General features: G+C 40.8%; 1 protein-coding gene across 3 annotated transcripts in view; it reads right to left on the reverse strand.

Annotated features, from left to right (window-relative positions):
* The window catches only part of THRAP3 (thyroid hormone receptor associated protein 3), a 61,366-nt gene extending 49,152 nt beyond the window's left edge, over positions 1 to 12,214 (reverse strand). The window contains exon 1 of one of the 3 annotated variants that reach the window (XM_081057051.1): positions 12,031 to 12,214. The gene's annotated coding sequence lies outside the window, so the exon portion shown is untranslated. Of the gene's footprint in view, positions 1 to 4,414; positions 4,438 to 12,030 lie in introns of those variants that run through there. The other 2 variants (XM_081057052.1, XM_081057053.1) reach the window with 2 other exon arrangements.
* Between the last annotated feature and the right edge of the window lie 1,113 nt (positions 12,215 to 13,327).

Genomic DNA, 13,327 nt, shown 5'->3' on the forward strand with positions numbered 1-13,327 from the left:
AAATTCAATTTTAGAGCTAGAAAAGTGGACACGACATTCAGAGTCTATGTTCCACAAATGCTTATTAGTTTTACTAAAAAAATTCCATCCAAAATAGTAATCTGAATAACAGCCCATTTAAAACAGGTCATCAGACTAGTATAACCAACTTCTGGATGAGTCACATTTGTTTCCATCTGTAAACAAGCAACAGGAAAGAGACTGAATTTGATGCCAGAATAATGTCACAAATATGATCATACCATGCTGGAGAATCCACTAAAGTACAGTCCCCTTCAGAAATTTTTTCTTTCTTTTCTTTTTCTTTAAAAATTACAAATCAGAAGTAGCTATTAGATTTGACATGAAGGTCAAAACTACTTCTCAGAGTACTGTCAAACTTATTTTCAACCAAACTTACTATTAAAAATAATCTTATCAGCAATTTTGGAAATCTATCCAAAATGTCTATATTCTCTGACATTAATTAATTTATTTTCAGCTGCTCTGCAGCTGATGTTCACCGAACAGCAATTTACAAACACCATTAGGGAAACAAAACCCTCTTCCCACAAAATACTAAATCCCAGAGCTACGTAGGCAGTGGGCTCTCACAAAATGCATAATAGTTCCACAGCATTTATAAGCACTGTAACAGCTCCCCAGAACCAGCTCTATATTCCTAAGTTTAACCAGGAAAATAGATTGCTATAAAAACGGCATAACTGCAATTTCTATTTACTAAGAGAACTATTTTCACTTGTCAAAGTAATTCTTATAAATGGAGTTTTCCCTCTAAAAGATTTAATTCAGCTGTTTGACTCATTCCCTCCCTGATATAGCAATCCTGCTTTCTATTTCCAGTAAATTTGGTTTTAGATTACATTACTATTTTTCCAATTTCTCATGTATAAAGTTAAGACTTAAACCTGGCAAAAAGATATAAAAGCCACTATACAAAGGTACAATGGTAGAAAGGCCGCAATACAAAACCCCAAAACAAGTTAGGACTTGAGATTCAGAATATTAATAAATACTAAAACCAATCATATGAAGAAAGTAAAACTAGATACCTACCTCACATCACAGACAAAAATAAACTACAAGTGGACTAAAAAAAAAACCACAAGCAAATAACATTAAAGATGAAAAGCTTTAAAACTCAGAAGACGGGCCGGCCCGGTGGCTCAGGCGGTTAGAGCTCCGTGCTCCTAACTCTGAAGGCTGCTGGTTCGATTCCCACATGGGCCAGCGGGCTCTCAACAAAAAAGGCAAAAAAAAAAAAGATTTGTGATAAAACTCAGAAGAAAATGTAGGTGCATAAATTCAGAGTAGAGAATTTCAAATAAGATATTACAAGTCTAAACCTTAAAGGTAAAGCTTGATAAGTCTATATGCTTTAGAAAATCAAAATGAACCCACATACTAGGAAAGCATATTTGCAATACATATAACCAAAGGATTAAAATCCAGACTCTAGACTATATGTGAGTAAAGAACCTCTACAAATCAATTAAAAGGCTAAAAAATTCATTTAGGTAAAAAAAGATTACTTTTATTCAATAAATATTTACTGAACACCTACCATAAGCCAGGCACTGTCCTAGGCACCAGAGATAAAACACTGACAAAAGGAGAAACTGACCTGAGGTGGGACGAGACATACAAACAACTATATACTGTATGTCAAATGATGATAAATGCTAAAAATAAAGTAGGGTAAGGCGATAAACAGGCAATTCAAAAACAGAGAAATCTGTATGGCTATATATATGCGAGAAGATTCCTCTTCACTAGTAATCACAGAAATACAATTTAAAACTACAGTGAAATATTATATACTCTTAAGAATGGCAAAAATTTGAAAGTCTAATAATATCAAGTGTCGTTAACATAGATAGCAAGATTTTATTAAATACTTCAAATTCAGGGATGCCACTACTTGTTTCCTAAAAGGAAAGAAATGTTTATGCTGCGAGTATAAACTGGTATAATCACTCTGGTGAATAATGTGAGTGTGTCTAATAAAGTCAAAAACGTGTACATTCTATGACCCAGCAATTCCACTCTTAGGTATAAAACCTAGAGAAACTCTCCTAAGTCTAGAAAATATATACAAGAAAATTCTTGGCAGCACTCTCTGAGTACAAAGAGGAAAATGGATAAAAAAAGTGGCACGTTCATACCACGAATACTATACAGCAGTGAAAATGAAAAACAAGATACCATGAATGAATCCCACAAACAAGGCTGAGCAGAAAAAGAAATCATAAAAGTAAATCGCTATCACAGCTTATATGAAGCTGAAAAACACACAAAAACGAAACTTTATTTTGTTGAGGAATGCATACATTTTTAATAGAAGTCTTGAAAACTACTTAGGTATCATAAACACCAAAATCAGAAGATTGGTTGGGGGAGAAGGGCTGAACAATCCTAGATTTTAGCTATGGCGATAGAACTTTAAGTTTATTAAATTTATCTCTTAAATACATGGGTACTAACTGTATTATTCTTTATACTTTTTTGCATGTCTTCATATTGCATACTTTTTTAAAGCATGAAAAAATGTTTATACATGCTGAATACTGTGCTTGCGCTACCTTTAGACTTCCTGTCCCAGTCCCTCTCCTAGAAGAAAAAGAATAATAAAATTTCTTATGATAGTGACAGAAAAGTACAGGCATTCCCATATACCTCACAAGCTTCTTGGCCACATATATTTACATGTCTGCAAACAAGTTCTAAAGACTGAAATAGGACGCATAAAGCAATACTTTTAAGGTCAAATCAAAGAAACAACTCCATACTGCAGGATAAGAATATGAAAGTATACGTTGAGTATAGGCAGGGTGCTTAAGAACAAGAGCTTCGCAAACACATGAGCAACCTGGATTAGAAGCCTGACTCCACATCTGTGCAGCCTTGAGCAAGGTATACAATCTTACTCAATTTCCCCATCTCTGAAAAGTAAATACACTAATAAATTTGTCATAAAAATTAAATGAATTAATGAACGTTAAACACATAGCATTTTATTCTAAAAGGGCAGTTTGAAAAATAAAAAATTGGAAGGGAGGATAATAATGGATATGCTCAACAATGAGTTATTTTTCCAAATTTTTCAGGAGTAAATCAGGTTTATTTTACACTTCATGAAGACTTTTCCCCCCCAGCAACTGTCTTACATAATCACCAAACCACAAATTAAATCCTTAAAGATGTTTGTTTCCAGAATCACCTTAAAAAAAAAACTAAGCTGATACACAAATATCTGTACAATGCAAAGTAGAGATTAAGCTAAATCTCTAGAATGTTGCCTAACTCCACATTAGGCCCAGTTAAGATGCTGACAACTCAGAGAGGAAAATTACACACTAAATAACTTTAAACAGAAATGTAGTCAAGAAAATGTTTTAAAATATTTCCAACAGGAACTAGATTATTCAAGAGTTACTATATAAAAAGCGGAGTTTTGCACACACAATTCTTTATGACGGGAGACAAGCATCAAAAAAGTGTATCCAGGACTTACAATTTAAACAATGGTTCAGTACACACTAAAAGGAGTAAAAGGAGGAGGACTAACGATCCAAAAGACAAAGCCTGTATGTATCCCTATAGCTTTGCAGGGATATTTAATACTCAACAAGGAAACCAAAGATCCTGTCCTCAGAAAGCACCTCTTATTCTTGTTGGCAGCTCGAAGATTAGATACCTAAAAACAGGTAAGAAGGGCAAGGTCTAAATTCCAGCTAGAATAACATATTGCATACAAAGTCACAGCTTCTGTATACCAAGTGTAATCAAAAAGTACGGTGAATGTTTAAATTTTAAAAATGTATTACAGTAAAAAACCACTGCCATTAATCCCCCTCAAAATACTCCTCCTTGCTTAGAACACACTTATCCCATCATTCTTGCCACTTTCTGAAGCAGTTCTGGAAGTCCTCTTTCATGAGTGTCTTTAGTTGTGCTGTCCTGGCTACCTCGATGTCCTGAATTAATTCAAAACGTTTACCTTTCATGGTCATTTTGACTTTGGGGAAGAGCCAGAAGTCGCATGGTGCCAGATCCAGTGACTAAAGTGGATGAGGACACATTGTTGTTTTTATTTGACAGAAATTGCCATACCAGAAGCAATGTGTGACACAGAGCCTTTCTGTTGTGATCAAAACATATGGTGAATGCTGCTGCCAACCACCAGCAAGGCAGGGATCTTCTATTTGAAACTTAGTAACAGTGTGTGACAAGTTTCAACTTGTTCTGTGCAGTCAGTCCAATGAGAGCTACTGCTGAGGTGTTTTTTAAAGTGTTTTTTAAAGTGTGCTGTAAATCAGCCTCCATCATAACAACGCTCCGTGTCACACATTGCTCTGGTATACAGCAATTTCTATCAAATAAGAACATTGTGGGGGCCGGCCCGGTGACTCACGTGGTTAGACCTCCATGCTCCTAACTCCAAAGGCTGCCGGTTTGATTCCCACATGGGCCAGTGGACTCTCAAAGGCAAGGTTGTCGGTTCAATTCCTCGAATCCCGCAAGGGATGTTGGGCAGCGCCCCCTGCAACTAAGATTGAACACGGCACCCTGAGCTGAGCTGCCACTGAGCTCCCAGATGGCTCAGTTGGTTGGAGCGCGTCCTCTCAACCTCAAGGTTGCTGGTTCAACTCCGGTTGCCGGTTCAACTCCCGCAAGGGATGGTGGGCTGCGCCCCCTGCAACTAGCACCGGCAACTGGACCTGGAGCTGAGCTGTGCCCTCCACAACTAAGACTGAAAGGACAACAACTTGAAGCTGAACAGCTCCCTCCACAACTAAGATTGAAAGGACAACTTGACTTGGAAGAAAGGCCTGGAAGTACACACTGTTCCCCCAATAAAGTCCTGTTCCCCTTCCCCAATAAAATCTTTAAAAAAAAAAAAAAGAACATCCACGTTCCTCACTGGAGCTGGTACCATGGAACTTCTAGCTCTTCCCCAAAGTCAAAATGATTCAGGACATCGAGGCAGCCACAACAGCCACTCACAAAAGAGGACTTCAGAAGTGCTTCAGAAAGTGGCAAGAATGCTGGGATAAGTGTTCAAAGTGAGGGGGAGTATTTTGGGGAGATTAATGGCAATGTGTCTTTTACACATTGTGTACACATTTTATTACACAATGTGTAATAAAGTAATTTAGTTGAGAATTCTGAAATTAAATAATTATCTTTCACTTACATTTATGGCTCATGTATCAAATACCTCAACATGTTAACAGTCAGAGTAGGCATCAGGTTTTATCAGGAAGCTTGTACTTCGGATTAAGCATGTTAAAAATTTCTTCATTAAGCTTCATTCTCTCAAACAGATGTTCCAAAAATATAAGGAGATGATCATAACTGATATGATAAAGCATTTACAATAATTAAACAATACTCTTCTGTATCATTCATTCAATAAAGTTCAGATCCACTGCTTCTGAATCAAGAGTCAAGTCCAATGATTTGTTAAGGTACTATTCACTGTTGCGACAACATGGATGGACCTAGAGGGAATTATGCTTAGTGAAGTCAGACTGAGAAAGACAAATACGATATGATCTCACTTACATGTGGAATCTAAAGAAAATAAATGAACAAACAAAACAAACAGACCCATAGAAACAGAGAACAAACTGATGGTTACTAGATGGGAGGAGAGTTGGGGGGCTGGGAGAAAAAGGTGAAGGGATTAAGAAGTACAAATTGATAAGTTACAGGAGAGTCACGGAGATGTAAAGTACAGTATGGGAGATATAGCCAATATTGTAAAAATTATATATGGCATCAGATGGGTAGTAGACTTACTTAATTTACTTCATAAATTATATAAATGTGTAACCACTACATTGTACACCTGAAACTAATATAACACTGAATGACAGCTATAATTTTAAAACAAGAACTGTCACGGGGATCAGTAGCGCAGCATGGGGAATACAGTCAATGATGTTCTAATAACTATGTACAGTGTCTGGTGGGTAGTAGACTTGGTGGGATGATCACTTTATGGGGGTTGTAAACGTCTAATCATTATGTTGTTGTCTCCCTGAAACAAATATAAGAAAAAAGTTAAAAAAAAAAAAAATCTTGCACCAAAAAATTACATGTACATCAAAACAGTAGAAATTTCTTCTATATATCCAAATTGTTAACACTGGCCTAAAGAGACGGCATTATAGAAAACATTTACTTTCTTCATTACGTATTTTTGCAATGTCTGAAATTTTTCAACAAGCACCTATTTGTGAGGAGAGAACACTGAATGACTACCTGCCCCGACCAATAGTTTTATAGGCTATGCCTTGCTTAGCTAAACCCTGGTGTAGAGGTTGGAGGGTTTTAGGGACCTAAAAGATATATTATCTTTTTTAAAATGAAATGTTAAGCAGAATCCCAAAGTATAAAATACCAGTGCAGAACTGCTCTGATTGAAATGGGAGGTGGGCTGCTCAGAGGGCTGCCAGCTCAGTCTCTCCCTCAACAGCTCCTGAGGCACCTCTTCATTCCCAACAGAGTAGTTTAAAGTCTCCTGTCCAATCTATACTTGGCTAAAGTTACTAAACAATCATTATCACAATCTAGTTACCTCAGTTTTACCGAGTAGACTTTTGAGGATGGGTTTTGAATACGAAATTTTTATATATCAACTTTGTAATTCACAGACAATAGGTGTACACATTTTAAGAATACAACTGGGTGAGTTTTGACAAAAATACTGTGTAAACACCACCCCAACCACAATACAGAATATTTCCATCACTCCAGAAAGTACTCTCTTGCCCCTTTGCAATCTCCTCACCTACTACCATACAAATTATTTTCATCTGGTAGAACAAAATCTGAGTAAACTAGGACTTGATAGTGGGAGTATTTCGAAACTGCGACCCCATCAGCCATCTGTTTATTCCCGTATTAATTCGTCCTTTCTTCAGTATTTACTAAGCCTCTTCCGTGTGACAGAGACCATCCTGGATATGGGGATTCAGCAGTGAATCAAACAAACCCCTGCTTTTTCTCTAAAGAGGTAAAGACACAATAGATTTAAAATATAACGTCCCATAATAACAATGCAGGGGAGTTATCAGTTGATGAAGGGAGCACTATTATAGAGAGGGTGGTCAAGGAAGGCCTTTCTCAGAACACTTCCCAATGTGATACATGCATACAAGGGGACATCAAAATGGCCCAAGCCAAAAATGTGATACAGCAACTCCTTGACAGCTGAGCAGCAACAACTTCTGAGTATACAAAGCAAAGCTCTGTGAAGAATCACTTTATTATACCTGAAAACAAAATTTCTTATATTAAAAAAATTATCCAATTCTTTTTTCTTTTGGTCAATTCTACTCTGGCATCTGACCAGCTTCCTCAATCTTCATTTTTAAGTTTGTTTTTTTTTCCCTGATATCTGGTAGCTAAAAGGTATTAGTCAATATTCTAGGACACAAGCTTTAGATACACTGGGACCATCTTCTGGGGAAGCCCTAATGTAATGGAGAGCCCTGGAGTGAAGAAATCTCCTGGGTTGGGGACGGCCCGGTGGCGCAGGCGGTTAGAGCTCCGTGCTCTTAACTCCGAAGGCTGCCGGTTCGATTCCCACATGGGCCAGTGGGCTCTCAACAAAAAAAAAAAAAAAAAAAAAAAAAAAAAAAAAAGAAATCTCCTGGGTAACTTTAAAAAGCAGTCTCACCTCTATGATTTCCTCTATCAATCCTTTATTTACCTTGCTTTTTATTAAAAGAGAGAGAGAAAATTGAGTTATTAACACCTCAAAAAAACATGCAGAATTACTGAAAGCAAAGCAATGGACTTCATAAGCAATTAAAAAAAAAAAAAAGAAACCTGGTTCTTGTGTCTCAGGACAGGAACCAAATCTTCCAAGTGGACATTCAGCAACTTAACTTTGCTTGGCCTTCTATTTTCTGAAACAAGCCAAGCTATGCAGTTACAATATTCCAGATGCTGAAAAAGCAAATCAGGCAGAACAATGTGAGGACACTGCACATATGCCAGCTAAAAGGCATGGGCAAGGGTCAGATCAATGTCTTCATGCTTTCCATAAGCCTTGGGTTTCTTTAGCTTGGAAACAAAATAATTCAATGTTTTGGGTTCCCCACTCCCACTAAAGTTAACTAAAATTTCCTTTCTTTTTTTTTCAAAGAACAAAGAAAAGAAATAAGGCACCAAGACAGAAAAACAAAATTAATGGCGATGTAATGTTATGGCAGCAGAATGACTTTAAGTGGGGACATTAGAGACCTGTATCATATATCTACAGGGACAGCAAATTAAAACGCCTACAAACAGACAAGTAATATAAAGGTGTAAAGTGATAAGCATCAACTAACACTCTGCTCTGTGTCAGGGATACATGTCCAGGCTGTGGAGAGGTCTGTGACAAACTGGAGAACATGTTCTAACTATAATAAAAGATGGCTGCTGCAAAGCCAAAACACAGGTCCACAGCTACCAGGTCAGATTTTTCAAAAGCAGCTTGAATCCAAATTTGTACATGAAATCTCCTTGTTTTTTAATGTTGACAACTAATTCAAATTTACAACACTGTGTGAGCCAAACAAACCACATCTGCAAACTAAATTCAGTGCATGAGCCTTCTGTTTTCAACCTCTGCCATAAAAAGAAACAACCTGGTTCTTTCAGTGCTAATTTGGGGGTAGAAAGCACACGCCCTATTCTTCCAACACATTATCATCTGAAAATACACAAAATATATGAATATACATTGTAGACCCCTAATCATCTTACTCTTCACACAGTAAGGTGCTCCATTTCTTCCACCAGACTAGGAATTATAAACAAAATGCAATGGAAGAAAACACTAGGAAATAAGTGTTTGTGAACCTGAGTTCACTAATGTTCAGCTTCCTCAGAATGGGCATCAGCCCGTACTTCTAGACAAAGAAATTCAAAAGATGACTTCTATGGCTTGGCATTTAACCTTGATGTAAACAAACAAACAAACAAAAGTTCCCCTGAAAGACTAAGAAAGTGAATCTTTTAGAAAGGATACCCATGACACTTTCTCTGCTGGTAAACCGTGGGCAATTACTTTTTTATGGGTTATAAATCTACAGTACAGACTCTAGAGCAGTGGTTCTTAACACTTCGAGACTGATGAATATGATGGAAGGTAACACTTTCTTTGAGAAAGTGCACTCCCTCACAAACATTTTACAGAGTTCACAGGCCTCCTATAGTCCACAGACCGTAGATTAAGAATATCCTGTTCTAGAGCACATCAGACCTATGTAATCTCCAAACCCTGTCTCTTCCCGTGGATACATCTCTATTCCATCAATCTACTTCAGGCAACTACCATCTCCAGCCTGGACCAGTACAATAAATAGCCTCTTAAATGATATCCTCCACAACCCATTTTCCACACCTCTGAAACGTGATTTGAAAGTATAAATCAAACGGAAACTCCTTCCATCCGTTAGAAGGCTTCAATGGCTTCCCTAAACAACCTTACCTCTGCATCTCATCTGTAACCTCTCCTCCATGTGTCAGGCACACTTGGCCTCTTTTCAGTTCTGAAAGCATGCTAAACTCTTCCCATCTTCAAGTTTTGGCGCTTGCTGTTCCCTCCACCTGGAATGCTTTCTTCTTGACACCGCACAAAACTAAAACTGTCTTCTCACTCCCAACAAAAAGAATTTCTCTCCTTTTTTAGTATCTAGCGGAGTCCCCTGCTTGATACTTCCACATCACTTTTCTCAATTTGTAATTTATTTCTTACCTGTTGTCCTCTCCCACTACACTTGCAATTCCCAAAAGGCAAGACCCCTTCTGCCTCACACTCCCTGTACTCCCAGAGATGGTGGATTCTCAGGCACTATTTGTTCAATCTCCCACTCAGTCAAATACTTGATCAGTCTTAGATGTCTACAGAATGAGTGTGTAAAGCAATCCATCAAAATCTAATATGTCAACATAGTGTTGGAAGTCCTCGCCAGAGCTATCAGGCAAGAGAAAGAAATAAAAGGCATCCAAATTGGGAATGAAGAAGTTAAATTGTCACTCTTTGCAGATGACATGATGCTATATATAGAAAACCCTAAAGACTCCACCAAAATCTAATATGTGAGAGAACAGCATTAACGACATCTCTGTCAATTCAGGATGTCACTACGCCCAAAAGAAACAGGCTAGCACCTTAAGATTCTTGGTAGTTAAGACCATCCATTCTTAAATGTAAGTAAATCGTACATCTTACGCTCTCTGTCAGCCTCATCCCTTCCCATCTCAGAGCTAATCTGAGAAACACTCCATGCTTCCTCCCTCCAATTTCTCAGTACAAAATAGGACATTACTTTCGCAATCCGTAACTTCCGTGGCTAACCCAAATTCAAAAAGTGCCTGTACTTGGTGTTAAAGAACTACTGCTGCTGTTGCTATTACTACTGCCAACACTACCCACGGCTAAAATTGAACTGCACTAGTCTGCAGACTAAAAGCATCAGTCTCCAAAACTGAAGAGCTTTCACTCATGTAAAGTTTTTTTCTTTTTTCCACTCGTGTAAAGTTTGAAAAAAAACAAAGATGGAACTGTACTGGACATAAAGGTTTTTAAACAGTTTCTTATAGAAACTTGAACTCGCCTCTTCTACAAAATAGAATCAAGTCTAAATGGCTGCAGAAAAAAAAATGTTTTTGAAATTGCTAGTGTGTACCCTAGTTCACAAAACACATTTCCCAGCAAAGAACAAACTAAGCCCAATTTGGTCCCCAAGTTGTTTATGGCAGCAGCCGTTTCTGGCTCTTTCACAGGCTTCTATACAGTGACAGACACATTAAGGCATCCTAGATTACAGGGCAGACTACGACAGAACGTATTTCCACAAACAAAAAAAGGGAGGGCCATCTGAAAGGGAAGGAACATGGTGTGATACATGCCTTTCCACTCTGGGCCCACAATCTAGAAATCCTATAAATGATGGTGATAATAATAGTGTTTAACACATGCCAGGTAATGAGCTAAGCGGTTTTCAATTTAATCTTATTTAATCTTCACAATAATCCTATAAAGTGGCCTCTTGTTACCGCTATTTTGCAGATAAGGAAACTGGGGTACTTGAGAGTGAAGCCCCTTGAGCTAAAATCAAAAGCTAGCAGGGCCAATATGTGAACCCAGGCAAGCTGGCTCCAGGATCCTTCCGTTATGCGGCCACCAAAGGCTTCACGGGCTGTCTCTCGCGAGGCTACTCTCAGAGGCTTTTGTCCTTCCATCCAATTAACAACCTCCCCTAAACACGGTACGACCACTGATGGCTTCCAACTTCTGAGCGCCAGCGCTACTCGCCAGCTTCAGCCGCCATGCTCCTTCCCTAAGATTTAGAAAAGCAAACACAACAGATGATGCAAGTTGGTGAGGTGCTAAGGGGGGCAAAGGAAATTGCCTCCTATGAGCAGAACACACGCCGATTACCGCTGGAATGCAGCCGGCCTCACCTCCAGACCAAGAGACTGAAATAAAAGTGAGCGCACAAACGTCCCCGTGGCAGATAAATTTGGACTATACCTTCTCTGGCCACACGGCAGAGAAGAACGGAAGAGGGACTGCCTGCCAGCCACATGCGCCCTAGGGGAAGACAGAACCAGGCCAATGGAGACTAGGTGGGTGGGGGGAGGGCACTCAAGAGTTCCGGGAAAAGCAGAAACCCAAACACCGGGTTCAGACGGCTAAAGGGGGCGAGGGAGGTGGAGGCCGCTCCACGGCAGCCTGTAAGGAGAAAGCAGGGTAGGAGCAGCTCGGGAGGAAAGGCGGCCTAGAGCGTCGGAGCTCGGCCGGAGCTAGGCCGGAGCCCGGGGAAGCCCAGCAGGGCGGGGAGGGGGAGGAGCCGGAGGGAGCGAGGCCCGCTCAGAGGAGGCCAGGGGGTAGGCGCCGGGGAGCGGCTCCGCGCCAGGCAGGCCTGGGGACCCTGACCCAGCGCCACAGAGAAAAGATAAAATACGAAGCGATTGGAGCGGGTCGAGCTGCCCTGGTTACCGTCTGAGGCTCTCACTCACCTGGGCCCACGGCAGCGATCGCAGCTGCAGCCTCGCAACGGCACAACCGGCCCGAAGCTCGCCCCCGCCCGACAGCGCGCCCCGCGTCCCCGCTCTCCGACGGCGGCAGCGGCGGCGTCGCCTCGCTGCCTCCTGGGAAATGTAGTCCTAGACCCGTCTCTCCTTGCCTAGTCGACGGTGCACTGAACTACGTTTCCCACAACACAAGATGATCGCTGGGCCCGCCGCTTTGCGTCACACGCCAGGTTGTCGGCAGTCACATGGGTTGCTCCGTTCCATCCCCTCCCCCAGCCTGGGTGGCCAGGGGAAGAAGGAGGGAGGTGGACGGAAGGGGAGGAGGCGTTGCTGACGCTACTGCCCCCACCATTTTGGAGCCAGCCTGGAGGGAGGGCCAGAGCCCCACCCACTCGCGGCCTGCCTTTGCTGTGAAAAAGTCCCTGAGCTGAGAATCTGGTCTGGCTTGCAGTCTCTACCCGGCCAACTCTCGCTTTGTGACCTTGAGCAAATCATCTCCCCGCTTTGTGAGCCTCAGTTCCCAGCCCTACGAAGTAAGACTCCTAATTTCTACCCCGTAGACTTGTTGGGAGGCTCGAACAAAGTAAGGCCCTTGGAAGCGTCTCGTACCCTGAAAGCGCGACTGGAAATGGAGTTGTTTTTATTGTGATAGTGTGACCTTCGAAGCTCCAGGAGCTGGGATGCGCAAAGCTCTCTCCAGCCTCGACTCCCACCCCCGCGCCTCCCCCCATCCCCGCCTTCCATGACAATGGTATCACCGAAAGAGCTTTTCCGAGTGTGGTCCTGTGAAGCTTGTTAAAATAGGTGGCACTCACCTGTTGAACCAGAAGTTTCCCGGGGAGTGTCGCCTGAGAATGTACATTAGACCCAGATTTCACCAGAGATGCTTACGCACGTACAAGTTTGCGAACCACCTCGTTTATCAGGGTTTGCACAGGTTGATTTCCGCCTGATTTCCTGCCCTAGTGAACTCGCACCTTTAAAGACTGATTTCAGATGTCACCTCTTCTGTGAAGCCTCCCAAGTTGACTAGCTCCTTCCCTGTCTGTGCACTCCTACAGTACCTTTGCACTTTATTCTGTAATAATTATCAGGGCCTATGTTTGTCTTCCCCACCAGATTGTGACCTCTTCGAGAACAGAGATCAGTTTTGATGGATTTCTGCATCCCCAAGGCAAAGTAAATAAATACGAATAAATATTGAATAAATAAACAAATATTGAATAAATGTGAATAAATAGTGAAGGAGTGCACTGGTCTTCCTGCAGGAAAAGCTTTCCAG

The sequence above is a fragment of the Rhinolophus hipposideros genome (assembly GCF_964194185.1).
Source record: "Rhinolophus hipposideros genome assembly, chromosome: 8".
Taxonomy (NCBI): domain Eukaryota; kingdom Metazoa; phylum Chordata; class Mammalia; order Chiroptera; family Rhinolophidae; genus Rhinolophus; species Rhinolophus hipposideros.